The 17,030-nt window shown below is 37.7% G+C and overlaps 1 pseudogene; it reads left to right on the forward strand.

Annotated features, from left to right (window-relative positions):
* Positions 1-647, forward strand: LOC101724792 (MOB-like protein phocein; annotated as a pseudogene).
* Positions 648-17,030: the final 16,383 nt, after the last annotated feature.

The raw sequence follows: 17,030 nt of genomic DNA on the forward strand, positions 1-17,030 counted from the left end.
ATGGTGGAGGGAACAGCAGTGCTGAGGCTGAACAGGCCAGGCACCAAGGCCAGGATTTTTATAACTGGCCTGATGAGTCATTTGATGAAATGGACAGTATGCTTGCTGTTCAGCAGTATATTCAACAGAACATAAGGGCAAATTGCTACAATATTGACAAAATTTTTGAACCACCTGAAGGCCAAGTTGAAGGCATATCTAAGAATGAACATTTAAGGCAATCCAGCCTTGAACTAAATGCACTTGCTGTCAAACTTCAGAGTGAATGCCATCCAGATACTTGTATTCAAATGACAGCAACTGAACAATGGATTTTTCTTTGTGCAACTCATAAAACTCCAAGAGTGTCCTGCTATAGACTATACTAGACATACATTTGATGGTGCTTTAAGTCTTTAACGATAAATATTTTCCCAGCAGGGCTAGCATAAAAGAATCATCTGTAGCAAAACTAGGGTCTGTATATCATAGGATTTACAAAATATTTTCACATGCTATTTTCATCACCAGCAAATATTTGATGAATATGAAAATGAAATATTTTTATGTCATTGTTTTACTAAATTTGTGTTGAAATATAGTGTGCTGTCCAAGGAATTTTAGAAGAAGAAGTTCAGAATTCAGTTTCTGGGGAAAGTGAAACATGAGGGGAATCATAGAGAAACATATTGCTCCCATAATTAACATTAATTATGTACTGTATATATATTATTCTAGATACACCAATCATGTATCCATATTATAGCTTCTTTGTTTACATTTTTGTATGCTGTGTATTGCCTTTTAAAATGGGAAATACTTAAGTTATTCATGAGCTATATATTCTCTTATGTTGCACTCATGGTTTTTAAATGAGGTTATTATTATCTGTTTATAATTCCTGTTCATAAAAGAATTTACAGTTTAGTAAAAAAAAAAAGAAAGAAAGAATGAAAGAAAGATTCATTTATGGTGCTAGGGCAAACAAAGTTCCTCGCCATGACTATTTCTTTGAGCTGAGCATTTGACCTCAGGTATAGCAGCATTTACCAGAAAGCCTCACCAGGAAGGATAGCAATGGCAACCAATCACACTCCTTCACACTGCCATGGGCCCTTTTCCCTCAGGAGTTTAAGAAACTCACTGATTCCTTCATTCATATCCACCTAAGTAAGGGTGGTCACAGAGGCCTAGCACTAGGCTAAATGCCTCAAAGCGAAAGGAGAAGTTGATTGGAGACTTCAACTTTCTAGAAAGTAGAAATCCCCTATGTGTCATTCTCCACCTCCTGTACCAATATCACCACCCCATGAGCGTGCGCGCGCGCGCGCGCGCACACACACACACACACGTGTGCACACAGGAGAGCTGAGTAGAATGTCAAGCTGCTAGCAGCTAAATGCACTACTAAAATTGGGGCAATAGGAGTCCAAGTGAGGGTGAGAGGTTTCACCAGATGTGGTAGCTTAGGAAGTAGGTAGAGGAGCTGAGGGAGAGGAATAAGATTGGACCCCTGGGAAACAGAAAGGTAGGAGATGAAAGATTATTGGACATTAGACTTTTGCTCCAGCCTTCACTCCAAATCAGGGGCACTGAGGATCAAGGACGTTACCATTAGGAGTATGGAATAATAAAGGAGACAAAAACTCAGTTAAGAAACAGTTTCAAGGGCCTGGTGTGGTGGTACAAGCTTGTAATCTCAGCAATTTGAAATTTAGTGAGACTCTGTTTCAAAATAAAAAGGGATGGAGATGTAGCTCAATGAAGAAGTAGCTAGGTTCAATACTAAGTACCACAAAAAAGAACTACATAAGACTGATTTATGTGAAAGAATATGCCAAGCTTAATAAAGAGATAAAATTGGACTTGTAATCACCTCCCCATATATTGTTCTCACACTACATCTAAGCTCACTGTCCTAAAGAAGCTTTTGCATTCTGAATGGCAGTCCTTTTCAGAGGACTTAGTGCAGTGCAAGAGAGGAGACTGCAGAAATGAACTGGATGTGTAACAATCCTGAATCACAGGGATACTTTAGATGAAGAAATCCCTCACCCAGTCTATCGCATGGTAGCAGTTGAAAATTAGCCATCACAAAAACTTTTTGTGGCCTGCTTTTCATTTTCTTCAGTGTTGGGAAGTCCCTTCTTAAACCTAAATTAGATCTTTTATGCTTTACTCAGCACATTTGTTCTTGGTTGATCCTTAGCAAAAGAATGAACAAAGCTGCTTTTCTCCATTCATAGAAGAGAAATGTGTCAGAGAGAGATGAAGACAAACATCAACTTGAGGTTACACACTCTGAGACCATCTCACTCTCTACATTTCCATGGGCCAGCAGCCCAAATACTTGACTAATTGTGCACCTCATACAAACAAGGTAATAGGCTGAAAAATGCACTGTTGTCTCCCCCAGGGAAAGACAGCTCCCCATGGCAGAGACTGTAAATTTAATCAATAGGGAAATCTTGCTTTCACTTACCCTTAATCTTCTACCAATTTACTGCAAGTAAAAAAACTAGTTTAAATGAATGGCAAAAAATATTAATGAGGTATCTACCATGTGCTGAACATTGGGTGGGAGCATTTCAATAGCTAACCACATGTAATCATCACAAGAATTTTTAGAGAATGAGGACATTGAGGCTCTGAGGAATTAAGTGACTTATGCAAAAGTCACATGGTTTATTGATAGCAAAAAACTAAAACTAGAAATTCCTTTTAACCCAGCTATCCCCTTTCTAGGTATCTTCCCAAAAGAGTTAAAGACATCATATTATATGATACATGTATAACCATGCTTATAGCAGCATAATTCATAATAGCTAAACATTGGAAGCAGCCTATATATCCACTAAGAGACAAATGGATAAAGAAAATGTGGTATTTACACAAAGTGGAATACTACTCTGACATAAAGAAACATAAACTTGAGTCATTTGTAGGAAAATGGATATACATTGAGACCATAATGTTAAATGAAATAAATCAGACACACAAGCTTAAATATATCACATGGTTTCTCTTATATGAGTAACCCAAAATATAAAGAGAAAAATAAAAATAATAAGAAGTACAGAGAGAGATCTTTTGCAAAAGGGAAGAGGACCAGGAAATGGAGGGAAAGGTGATGAAAGAAGGAGATGAAATAAAGAATGAAGATGTGTTATGTATATGTACCAACTCCCTACAAGGAATGTAATCCTTATGTACTGCAAACTTGTATCAATAAAAATAAAGTGCTCAGTAGGAAAAATGAGAAAATTCAAACTATCAGAAAGAAGCTGGCAGAGTTTGACTTTGAAATGAGACAGCTGGCTCCAGGAACCACAGTCTTTTTTTAAAAAGTATTTTAAATACAGTAAACTCACAGGAGGATCATAAGTTTGAGCCCACCCTGGGAAAGTTTGAGCCCACCTTGGCAGTGACTTGTTGAGACCCTGACTCTAAATAAAAAGAGGGAGGGCTGGGAATATACCTCAGTGTGAAAGCCCTGGATTCAAGCCCTAGTACTAAATAAACATTTTTTAATTATAAAGAAGGAAAAATAGTATAATAAATTACATATATCCCTCATCTAGCAGTTGTTAATCTTTTGCCATGTTTGCTCCATCATTCTTTCAAGAATATTTTAAATTGTATACACCATGACATCTTACCCCTCATCAGTTGTTTATTTTCATTATTTATTTATTTATTTCAAATTAAAGAATTTAATGTTCATTAAGTCATCCAACAACAATAGGCATTTTCTTATCAGAATTAGATCTGACAGGGATATGTTTTTTTATCTAGTAAATTCTTTCTATTTAATCATTTTTCCCTTTCATATTTGCTCTTGGGTCTTCTGCTGCAATTTCCTCATGTCAAATAAAATGTAATCTTCATAATTACAATAAGAAGAGAGAAGATAATTCTGTGGAGGGAAATTATTCAAGACAGGAGGACTAAAATTACCAGTCTTAACTGGTTTTCTATTTCTATTGGGTATACGAATTGTCATTTGAGAGCTGAGAATATATGTTAAGCTCCTTGGGGAACAATAATGTGTTTGGAGAGGGACCAGGGAAAAAACAAGATAAATTATTGCGTTTCAACTTGAATTGCTATGTAGATTACAGAAAATAAGGATGAATAATAAGGACCATTTGCTTGCTAATGGTCATGAAATTACATTCAGCTGTAACTGTATATAAAGCTCACTTGGAAGAGGTATGCAAGGATAGTCTTGGATCTAGACACACCATGTAGGTCTGTTGCTTCAAAACACACAAACTGGAGGTGATTTTTGGTCGTCTCTTGCTTAATATGCTTCATTTTCGAAGAAAGTTGAGGTGGAGTCAAAATTTGAGTGCTGTTCCTAATGCGATCAGAGTTTGGGTTAAATTCACCAGCCAGAGCATGGGTTGCTATTTTAGGAGGTGATGTTTTTGTGGCTGCAGTCCGATCCTGGGCGTCCTTGTCATTGTGTGACAGATGAGATTCAGCAGGCTTGCTTGAGTCTCCCAGTTTGTGGCACAGCGTTGGGTTTCTGGTCCTCTCATTTGATGTGGATGTGTTCATTTCTCCCCAAGTTCGATCTCCGGTACCAAAAAAAAAAAAAAAAACCTGTACTGTATCTCCTGCTTGAGTGGAGCAGAGGTATGGTTTGGTAACTTTCTTCCTTGTCCTTCTTAATTTACTGATCCTGCTGGCTTCAGCCTCACTACCTCCATCTTTTGTTGTATCCTAGTAGCGACAGGATCTGAATCCAGTCAGATGGCCCCAGAGCCCTGTGGGCCGAGCACATGGCCCACCCCAGGGACACTGGAAAAGGCCTCTTATTATTTTCATTATTTAGAGAATATTTTATTAGTTTCTATAATCAAACCCATGCAGATAAGACCTTATATATTAAATACTGTGAGTTACTTCTGTACAAGTGGAAAAAAATAAGTTTAACTTTTGTAGACCAATATGGCTGTTAATTTTTGTAAAATGCCAACTCAACATGGTAAACTGCGATAACGTTTTCCAAAGTCGACAACACAGTTAAAGTTCCCAATAGTTCAAATTATCTATTTATGTATATATTTATGTAAAGGACCAATAATATCAGTATGTTATTCATCAATATCAACAACAGCTTTACCCCGTTCTGCAGTCATCTGAACAAAATTATAGAAACATTCATCATGCTCCATTTAACAAAAAGAAAGAAACAGAAAGCAGTAAAGTTATGTTACTGTTGTGGTACCTGGCACCATTTGTAAAATTAACTTCTCAATCATCATCTGGAAAGAAAACATTCTGGAGTAACATCATTAAAAACAGCTCTGATAAAGCACAGTCACTACTATGTATCATAAAGCAGGTAGAAGATATTTTCCATTCACAGAGCTATGATATAGTACTGTCATACATCTATAATAATACAAGATACAATTTCAGACTTGATTCTGTATTTCCAGCAGAGGGCCCTAAGGTATGGTATGACACAGCTCTATAAATAAATGCAGTTTCTTAGGTAGGATTTCCTTTTATTAGTGGCACAGTATAAGTATTTATTCTCTTTATGAACATAAGTTAAAAATTTACCCTCAACACTTTAGTATGTATCTCAAAGGAATTAGGATATATGTGAAGAAATGTCCAACATTTCTGGCCATTACAGAAATGCAAATTAAAATAACATTGAGATTCCATCTTACCCTAGAAAGAATGGCCATCATCAAGAAATGAAAGAATAACATATGCTGGCAAGTCTGCAGGAAAAAAAAACCCTCTACATTGTTGGTGGGAAAGTACACTAGTACAGTGACTGGATATGGAAATCACTATGGAGATTCCTCAAAAAACTAAAACTAGAAATTCAATTTGACCCAGCTGTTCCTTTTCTAGGTATCTTCCCAAAAGAGTTAAAGATATCATATTATAGTTCTACATGCACACTCATGTTTATAGCACCATAATTTTTATCATAAGTGAAATCTTCAAAGTCGCCCACATGTCCATCAGCAGATGAATGGATAAAAATAATGTGGTATTTATACAAAATGAACTAGTGCACTGCCATAAAGAAAGATAAACTTGAGTCATTTATAGAAAAATGGATACACCTTGACATATTAATGTAAAGTAAAATAAATGAGACACACAAGTTTAAATATCACATACTTTCTCTTGTATTAGAAACCCAAAATACAAATAAGAGCAAAATAAAAGACAGATAATAGGAAATGAGATAGATCCTCTTGCAAAAGGGATAGGATCAAAAGATGGAGACACAGGTGAGCAAGACGAACGGAAGGGAATAAAAACAGAATTAAGATGTATTATGTACGTGTACCAACTCCCCACAAGGAATGTCATTATTATGTACTGCAAACATGTACAAAAAATATAAGACAGGGATCTGAGCTCAGGTCCCATGAGTGCAAAGTCTGCCTTCTTTTCACCAGCATAAACCTGTGACCAGCTTAGTCCTGAGCTGTGATGAGGCATATCCAAGGAAGAAGATACATTTTGGGATTCATTGTCACCTCTGCACCTTAGTGGCCAGACTAGATAACCAGAGATAGTTGGTGGGCAATAATAAACAGTGGTGATAAGGCATCTTGCCCGTATCAAGTGCCTGGGAATATTTGTTATTGATCACACTGATGGACCACAGTGAGAGGGCAGAATTTCTCTCTAGCTTCTCTAATAAAGTTGGACGCTTTTCAAGTGCTTCCCCCAGCCAGCCAATATCAATTCAATTTGGACCAGTGTCCTCTTAGAATATGAAATCAGCTCCACAGAGAGGGTCTCCATGTCTCCATTTTGAGTCACTATCACCCTGCCCTGCCCCAAGATGTGTGGTCATGTGCTGAGAGAGAAAACAAGCCACTGAGCATATGGTCCTTCTGTGAACAACCACACACGATTCACACTTTGTACAACTCACCATCCCTCCACCATGTCCACACGTCCAGCAATGCCTGGGCTTGTTGGGTGCCAGGTCCTAACATGAGGCTCTATGCAGCATGCTTGCCCTCTTCTTCCCTTGTATCTGTCTGTTGTGGTGATTTTGCTATTAGCACTGTCTGTTGTGTGCATGATGTCATCATTAATTCTGTGCTCAACCCTTGCCATCAGTCTCCAAGCCTTGCTCCTTGTCTGTTTGTCCTTCACAACTTTTCCCTCCCATCTCTACTGCCAGTGTCCTAGGTCAGCCCTCACCGACTCTGGCTTGAAATGTCTGAACAGGCTCCTCCTCCGTCTCCTTGCCTCCAGGCTGCCCTGCCCAGGCCATCCTCCACTGGCCATCCTCCACGTGGTCACCATGGTGATCTTCAGACACACCCTTCATCTGTGCTCAGAGTTGGCAGGTGACCTAACTCCCAGCACACACACCCAGCCTCCCAGCCATCATCTTTTCCTCCAATGGCTCTTCAGCATAGGCCTTGCCCTCTAGCCAGGCTACTGTTAACATGCACGGTGTGCTTGCTCTGGTCTCTGGTCCTCCTGGGCCTCATGTCCACCATGAAGCCCTCCCTTGGTTTCTTCTCCCTCCTTGTGGTCTCTGCCTTTCCCCAGCTGCCTTAGTGCCCACAGTGGGTCCACAGTGCCTATTGGGCCTCCCTTCTACATCCTGCTTTGTCTTGTCAATTGCTGCTTTTTTTTTCTTTTTCTCTATTCTGGACAGGTCTGTAGTTGCTCCTGTAGAAGAATCACACTGTATTCTGTGCCAAAGGAGCCCAGAACCCTTCCAGGCACATCCTTGGAGCTCAGGACAGATTGAAAAGCTAGGCCAGAGAAAAGAGGAATCTTCCATTCTCATTTTCAGCCCTGCAGACCAATCAATTTGTATTATGTCCAGAATCTCTAAGGATCCAAGTTCCCCCTCATACTATGTCAACTTCTCCTGTTAAGAGACAAGACCAAGGGAACAGAGTACTGTACTCCATTTTGCCCAGCTCACAACAGTGATACACACTGTGCCAATCTGCTCCCAGTGCACCTTACAGGAATAGTTTACTGTGCACCAAGAGGCTTTTAAAGGATATTCACTGGAATATTATAATAATTAAAAGAAAAGGTGAGCGGGTCCCAGCACCCAGAAGGAAACTCCCCCGCTGCCATCCCAAGCTCCTAGGGCAGAGAAGGTGAGCCACGTGGGTGCCAGAAGCACCCCCTCCCATGGAAATGAGAAGACACATAAGCCAGCCTCAAAAACAGACGTCCAGATCACCTCCAGCAACCCCAAAGGGAAATGAGATGGAACACTCTGATACTCAACCACCTGGACTCTCTGAACTGGCAACAAAAGAGGATCTGGGAAAAATGAAATCAGAAATAATTACTCAGATAACAGCAAAGATTTTGCTCATGGTGCAAGACATGATTAATAAATCTAGAGAGGACACAGATAAAAAAAATAGAGGATCTGAGGAACATGATGGAATCCCAACATAGGAAACAAATGGAATTCATAAAACAGATACTAACAGATTTCCAAGAGATTAAAAACTCCATCGAAAGTCTGTGCAGCAGAATGAACCAATGTGAGGATAGAATTTCACATATAGAAGATAAGATTTTAATTAGTGAGGAGGAAAACAAAAATTGCTTTAAAAATGTGAGGGAACATGAGAAATCAATCCAGCGGCTGCTAGATGATGCAAAGAAGAATAACATAAGACTGAATGGAGTCAGTGAGGAAAGAGGAGAGAGTGCAGATGACATAAAAAAACTCTTCACAGAGGTGATGGCAGAAAACTTCCCAAGGAGGGGAAAAGAACTTGACATACAGATAAGTGAGGCATATAGGACTCCAGCTAGCCTTAATCAAAAAAAATCTACACATAGGCATATAATAGTTAGGATTCCAGAAATCCAATAGAAGAATAAAATTCTACAAGCAGTGAGAGAAAAGAAACAAATCACATACAAAGGAAAGCCCATCAGAATCAAAGCAGACTTCTCAATGCAAACCCTCAAGGCAAGAAGAGCTTGGAGTGATGTATTTCAAGCGCTAAAGGAAAACAGCCTCCAACCCAGATTGATGTACCCTGCAAAACTATCTTGCAAAACTGATGGAGAAATAAGATACTTTCATGATAAAGAGCACCTCAGGAACTTCATGAATACCAAACCGGCACTCCAAAAAATTTTAGACAATACCCTAGGAAAAGACAATGAGGATCACAACCCCAGGAAACCCAGCAGAATAAATCCATTGGGTGTGACAAATTGAATGCAAAGGGAGAATCCAACAAAAAGAAAAAAGTCATGACAAGGCTTTTAAAACTTTTGACTTCATCTCCCTAATGAGTGTATAGTTCAATCTTATTATTGTACTGATTAGTATTTTTCTGATTCTAGAGTTGCACACCATTCCTTGTGCTATACTGGCTATTTATCATCTTATGTTTACATTTTAATTGGGTTGTCTATTAATGAGCTGTAAGAATTCTTTATATATTCTGGTCATAGGTTTTATGCATTGTAAATATGGTCTGTTTAAGGACTACTTTTCATTTTAATGATGTCATTTAAAGTTCTAAATTTTGATGGAATCTCATTTATCAATTTTTTTTCTTTTATACATCATGTTTTTTGTATCCTAGATAGTTCTTGCCTACCCTGAATTCATAAATATTTTCCCTTATAATTTCTTCTTAAAGTTTTATACTTTTAGGCTTTCTTATTTAGGTTCATAGATCCCTTCAAGTTATTTTCATGTATGGAAAAAAAGGGTTGAGATTAATTTTTTATATACAGATACCAGGTGTTCTAGTGCTGTTTGCTGAAGACACTATCTCTTCCTCAGCTCTTGAATCGAGTTTATATTCTATAAAATGCTAATGTTAAATAATCTTTCAAAACTCAGTGGACCATATATGTGTGGTTCTATTTCTAGATTCTCTGTTTTATTCCAATGATCTATATGTCTTTCCTTACACCAACACTGCCTTGATTACTGTAGCTTTAGAAGAAGTCTTAAAATTGGGTGCTAAACGTCTTCCAACACTGTTTTTGTTTTTGGCTTTTCTGGATCCTTTGTACTCCTACATAACCTTTAAATTTCAATATCCAGTTCTTCATTTATAGCAAGTATACACAGACCTGAATTTTTATATATACCTTGTGTTTTCTAATCCTGCTAAATTCAAGTACAAGTTCTAGGGGCTCCTAGAGATTTCTTAGTATTTTCTCTGTAGATGATCATTTCATCTACATATAAAGATTTTGCTTCTGCCATGCCAATCCTATCCTAGTTGTGTCATTTTATTGCCAGACTATTTTGGTTTAGACCGATGTTTCAAAGTCTAAGGGACAGATGAAGAGTGGGCATATATGCCCTTGTTCCCCACTTTAGGGTGAAAGCATTGTATCATCTCCATTCATAGAAGGAGATTTGTTGGAAGTATGGAGTACATGTCTTTGATCTCTTGAGAAGGTTCTGTTCTACTTCTAGTCTCCTGATAGCTTTTACCACAAACAGCTGTAGAATTTAGTCTAATACTCTTTCTCCAACTAGTGACAGGATCATATGGCTTTCTCCTTTCCTCTGTTAAAATGATGACTTTTGGGGGTGGATCTTCCAATGCTGAACCAACACTGCCATCCCTATAATAAAACCACTTTCTACATACTGCCAGATCTGACTTCTAAGAGTTTGTTTTGTTAAATAAATTTCTATCTATGTTCATACCTTTTTCTTCTATTATCTTTATCCAGTTTTAGGATTAGCACAATGTTGATTTCCTAAAATGAGGGGAGAAGTGTTCCTTCTTTTTTCTGCTTTAAATGTTTGATATAATTTCTCAGTTAAAATGTTTATGAGCCTGCTGTTGTCATATAGGTAGGTTTTCAAGCTAGGAATATACTTTCTGTAATAGGTGCTATTCAAATTTTATATTTCCTCCAGAGTTAGTTTCATTAATTTGTCTTCCAAGGTACTTCTTAGAAGTTGTCAAATTTATTTCAAAAAAGAGTTTTGTAATATGCTTTCTATATCCTTTTAAATTCTGTAAAATCTGTGGTAATGTCTCCTAGATCTTAATATTGTAATTTTAAAAATGTATATCTGATATTGTGTAACAGGAAGAAAAGGTCAAAAAGAGCTGGGGAATTGGGAGGGGTAGGGGAAGGGAAAAAAGGAAAAGGAAAAAATATGAGAAGAGGAAAAAAATGGAAACAAGGTCTTTGCAAATAGGGAAGGGTGGAGGGGGTGAAGGGAAGGCAAGGGAAGGGGAAAAAAATAAGAACCAAGAGACTCATGTAATGGTACAAGATCCCAATGATGAATGTAACTGTATTTTATACCTAAAATGTACCAATAAAGTTAATGGGGAAAAAAAATTAAAAGAAAAAATCATAATGCTTATCACTAGGAGTTAAATACATTGTGATACTACTGGCGGTAGTTCAATGATAGAGCACTTACCTAACATATATAAGGATATAAGTTTAATCCCAGCACCACACACAAAAACATGATGGTATATCCATGTAACAGGATGCTGTTCAACCTTTTGAAAACATGAGCTACCATAAAACAAGGCTTTTGATCTACTATTAAGTCACAGGACAATATCAGTAGTATGATTCCTTTTACGAATTAAAATATCCATGTGTCTATACTGTTTATAGATCCCCAGAAGCTAGATGTAATGGTGCATGTCTGTAATCTTAGCTACTCAGGAGTCTGAAGCAAGAGAATCACTAGTTTGTGGCCAGCCTGGGCAATTTAGTGAGACTCTGTCTCAAAAATCATTAAAAAAACGGTCTGGAGATCTAGTTCAGTGAGATGTCTCTGGCTTCAATCACTAGTACTGCAGAAAAAAATAAGTACTCAGAAAAAGAGAAAAATGCATGGCAAACTGTTAACAGTAATCTCTGGAGAGGGGACTGAGGTTGAAGAGGGGAATAAAGGAAGAAGTTTTACTTTTTAATGTATCTATTTTGTATCCTTTGATTTTTTTCAGAGTATAATTATTTTTGCAATAATATAAAACTGTTAATAAAGGAAGAGAAGGAGAAAAACATTGGATAAGAAGAAAAGGAAGAGGAAGATGGAGGAAGGAGTAAAAGGGGAAAAGATATGAAGAATCTTAGAAAGAATGTATGTAGATTGAGGTACAGTCAGAATACAAAAACATTATGGCAAGCCCAAATAATGGTAAATCTTAAAAGTGGAGCATGTGGGCCAGGGATTTAGCTCAGTGGTACCATGACTACCTTACAAGCACAAGGTCCTGAGTTCAACCCAGAGTACCACAAAAAAAAAAAAAAAGAAAAGAAAGAAAAGAAAAGAAAAAGTGGAGCATGTGTAAAGATTGTGCTTGAGTACAATCAGCCAACCCCACTAGGAAAAGGTGGGAAAGATGTGGCCTAGAAGCAGCATAGATTAAAAAAAACCTCTGAGTTTTTTTATTAGTCCATATTAATTATACTGAATTTTGGGTTACATTCTCTGAGGTTTGGGTTGATGATAAATCCCATAAGTGTTAAGAGTGAGCTGTGGCTGTCAGCAGAGTTAATTCAAACTTAGAATGTCTAGGAGAAATGGGGAAGTGATGTCTTCTTCCTTTGCCAAACATTGTTAAAAGAACTGCATGCTGCTATGCCTCCCACAACACACTTTAAAGGAGATAGACACACACACACACAGACACACTGAGTTTCACCTACAGGGGAGTGAGATGGTTGAGGAGGAGTCCAGCACACCAAGACACACAAGAAGCAGTTGAAGGATCTGAAGTTGTTCAATGTTGAGAAGATTGGGGAGGGGTATTATCTATGCCTTTGGATTTTTGAATGTCAAAGTGTTATGCTAAGAGAACTGGGAGAAAGTCATAGTGCCACACAAGGGAGAAGTGTTTTGTTTTTTTGTTTGTTTTTTTGTTTTTTAGTGTTTCTTTGCTATATATAAAAGTTACATTCAGCTGGGTGTGGTGGCACATGCCTGTAAGCCCAGCAATCAGGAGGCTGAGGCAGGAGAATTGCCATGAGTTCAAGGCCAGCTTGCATTATATAGTTAGACCTCATCTCAAAAAAAGAGAAAAGGTTACATTCATTTTGTGGAATCGTTACTTGTATATCTCTTGGTCGTTTTAATTCTTTTACCCCCCTCCCTGTCCTCCTCCCTTCTCCTAATACCCTTGGCCCCAGCTGTCAAAAACTGGATAGAGTTGCTCAGGAGTACTAAGTTGCTCAGGAGTACTTCATAATTGGAGGTATGTGAACAAAGGACGTATGATTCCACACTCTGGGGGATTGAAGAAGTCTCTGTGCTCAAGGAGTCTTTTTAAAAAAAATTTAATTTAATTGGTACATTTTAGTTATACAACATAATGATATTCATCATTGGGAACATGTACCTTTACATGATGTATCTTGGTCCTTATTTTTCCCCCTTCCCCTATCCTCCCTTCAACACCTCCACCACTCCCTATTTTAAAGGACTTTGTTTCTAGTTTATTAGTTTCTCATATTAATTCCATTCCATTCTTTCCTTTTCCCTTCCCCTCCCACTTCCCTTCCCCATTGCCCCTTTTCTTCCTGTTTCACATTATCCTATTCACATACCTTTCAGTCCATATTTACACTTTCAGTTTCTCACACTAGAGAAACTATTCGGTATTTACACGTATGTCTTATTTATTTCACTTAAGAATATAGCCTCAAGGTGCATTTATTTAGCTAAAAATATCTCTAATTTCTCATTTTTTATGGCTGAGTAGTACTTGATTTTATCAAAAAAACACATTTTCTTTATCCAGTCTCCTATGGGCATTTGGGCTGTTTCCAAGTTTTAGCTATTACAAACTGTGCTACTATGAATATGGGTGCACATATGTCACTGTGATATGATACTTTTATTTCTTTGGGGAAGGTATGCAGCAGAGGAAGAGCTGGGTCAAAGGAGACTTCCAGTCCTGGTTCTTTGAGGATTCTCCATACTGATTTCCACAGTGGTTGCACCAGTCTACACTCCCACCAGCAGTGGAACAGTGTTCCACTTTCCCCACTGCCCCGTCAGCATTTGTTATTGATTGATTTCATGATAGCAGCCATTTTTCTGGGGTGAGGTGGAATCACAGCTTTGTTTTCATTTGCATCTCTCGAATAACCAGTGATGTTGAACATTTTTTCATGTATTTATTTGCTATTTCTACTTCTCTGTGTGAGAAATGTCTGTTCATTTCAGATGCCCATGTTTGGATTGGGTCTTTAAATTTGGGAGGTCTGATTTTTTTTTTAAGTTCTTATACATTCTAGATAGTAGACCTTTGTCTGAGGAACAGAAGGTGAAAATTTTTTTCCATATTGTGGGTTGTCTCTTCACACTGTTGTTGGTTTCACTTGCTGTGCAGAAGCTTTTTAGTAAGAAGAGATCCCACTTGTTGATTGTTTATGGTAGTTCACGGGCAACCGAGATATTGTTCATAAAATATTTTCCTACACCAATGTCTTCAAGAGTTCTACCTAAACTCTGTTCCAGCTGGTTCAGCGTTTCTGTTTTAATATTTAGATCTTAATCCATTTTGATTTTAGTTTAGTGCATGGTGAGAGATATAGGTTTAGTTTTAATCTTTGGTAAGTTGAAGCCCAATTTTTCCAGCACCATTTATTAAAGAGGCTATCTTTCCTCCAGTGAGGGTGTTTGTCTCCTTTGTCCAAGATGAGGTGGCTGACTGTGTCTGGAGTTGTTTCTGCATCTTCTAATCTGTTCCACTGGTCCTCAGGTCTGTTTCTTTGCCAGTACCATGATGTTTTTGTCACAGTAGCTTTGTAGTATAGTTTCAAGTTGGGGGTTGTAGTGCCCCCTGCCATGTCTCTGTTACCTAGAATTGCTTTTGCTATTCTGGGTCTCTTCTTGTTCCCAATGAATATTTGGATAGTTTTGTCGAGGTCTGTGAAGTATACCGCTGGGATTTCAATTGGGATTACATTGAATCTATATAGCTTTTTAAGAAGTATGACCATTTTCAGGATGTTGATCCTTCCTACCTAGGAGCAGGGGATGTCTTTCCATTTTCTGATATCATCTTCAATTTCTCTTTGCAGAGTGCTATAGTTGTTAGAAAAGAGGTCTTTGATTTCTTTTGTCAGGTTGATTCCTAGGTTTTTCAAATTTTTTGGATGCTATTGTGAAAGGAACTGATTGCCCCATTTCTCTCAGTGAGTCTGTTTCTTGTGTACAGAAAAGCTATTGATTTTTGTGTGTTGACCTTGTATCCAGCTACTTTACTGAATTTGGTTATTAAGTCTAGAAGACTTTTGGTGGAGTTCTTGGGGTCTTCTATACAGAGTATCGTGTCATCTGTAAAGAATGACAACTTGGCTTTTTCATTTCCTATCTTTATAGGAAAAGTAACATTTCTTTCTTTCTCTTGTCTAATTGCTGTGGCTAATATTTCCAAAACTATATTGAACAGGAGTGGTGATAGTGGACATCCTTGTCTTGTTCCTGATTTGAGTGTGAAGGATTTCAGTTTTTGACCATTTAGTATGATATTGGCTGTTGGTTTTTCATAGATGGCTTTTATCAGATTGAGGTAGAGACCGTCTATTCCAATTTTTTGTAGGTTTTTTTTTAACATAAATGAATGTTGGATTTTGTCAAATGCCTTTTCTGCATCTATTGAGATGATCATATGATTTTGTCCTTGGCTCTATTGATATAGTGTATTACATTGATTGATTTGTGTAAGTCGAACCATCCCTGCATCCCTGGGATGAATCCCACTTGGTCAGTTTGCATGATCTTCTTGATAATCTTCTGCATCCTATTTGCCAGTATCTTATTAAGGATTTTTGCATCTATGTTTATTAGTGAGATTGGCCTATAGTTCTCTTTCTTGGTTGTGTCTTTCTCTGCTTTGGGGATCAAGGTGATGCTTGCTTCCAGGAATGAATTTGGGAGCATTGCTTCCCTTTCAATTTCATTGAAGAGTTTAAACAGTAGTGGCAGTAGTTCCTCTCTAAATGTCTTGTAGCATTCAACAGTGACTCCATCAGGACCCGGGCTGTTCTTAGTTGGTAAGTTTTTAATTACAGTTTCAATTTCATTGATTGATATTGGGGTGTTTAGAATTTTTTATCTTTTCTGATCAACTTTGGTAATTTATACCTATCTAGGGATCTGTCCATGTCTTCTGTTTTCCATCTTATTATCATATAGGTTCTCAAAGAAGGTATTGATGATCCTCTGGATTTCTGCTAGGTCCTTTGTAAATTAACCCTTTTCATTCCTAATTGCATGGATTTGGGCCTTTTCTTTCCTTTTCCTCATAAGGTTGACTAAGGGTTTGTTGATTTTGTTTATTCTTTCGAAGAACCAACTCTTGGCTTCATTGATTTTTTTGTATTGTTCTCTTAGTCTCCATTGCATTGATTTCTGCTCTGATCTTTATAATTTCCTCCCTTGTATGAGCTTTGGGGTTGTCCTGCTCTTCTTTTTCTAGAAGCTTGAGGTTCAGCATCAGGTTGTGTAATTGAGCTCGCTCTGTTTTCCTAATGTGAGTACTCACTGCTATGAATTTTCTTCATAAGACTTCTTTCATTGTGTCCCATAGATTCCAATATTTTGTTTTCTCATTGTCATTTAATTGAAGGAACTGTCTGATTTCTTCTTTAATTTCCCCTGTGACTCATTGTTTACGCAGAAGTGTATTGCTCAGTTACCATGTGTTGTTCAATTTCCATGTATTTATGAAATTTTGGGGGTTTCTTTTGCTATTTACCTCCAATTTCATTGCACTATGTTCTGATAATATACAGGGGATAACTTCAATTACTTTGCACTTGCTTAAAAATGTTCTATGAGCCAGTATGTGGCCTATTTTGGAGAACAACATATGAGCAGCTGAAAAGAATATGTATTCTGATTTTGTGGGGTGGAACACTCTGCAAACATCTGTTAAGTGCATTTGTTCAAGAGTTTGATGGAGTTCTAATACTTCATTGCTTATTTTTTGTCTAGTTGATGTATGTATTTGTGACAAGTGAGTATTGAGGTCCCCCACTGCTATTGTTTTAGCGCCTATATGATTTTTCATGTCCATTAGTATTTGTTT

Source organism: Heterocephalus glaber, unplaced genomic scaffold (assembly GCF_053883595.1).
Source record: "Heterocephalus glaber isolate CG9 unplaced genomic scaffold, H.glaber_assembly_v1.0 deba00001790, whole genome shotgun sequence".
Classification (NCBI taxonomy): Eukaryota; Metazoa; Chordata; class Mammalia; order Rodentia; family Bathyergidae; genus Heterocephalus; species Heterocephalus glaber.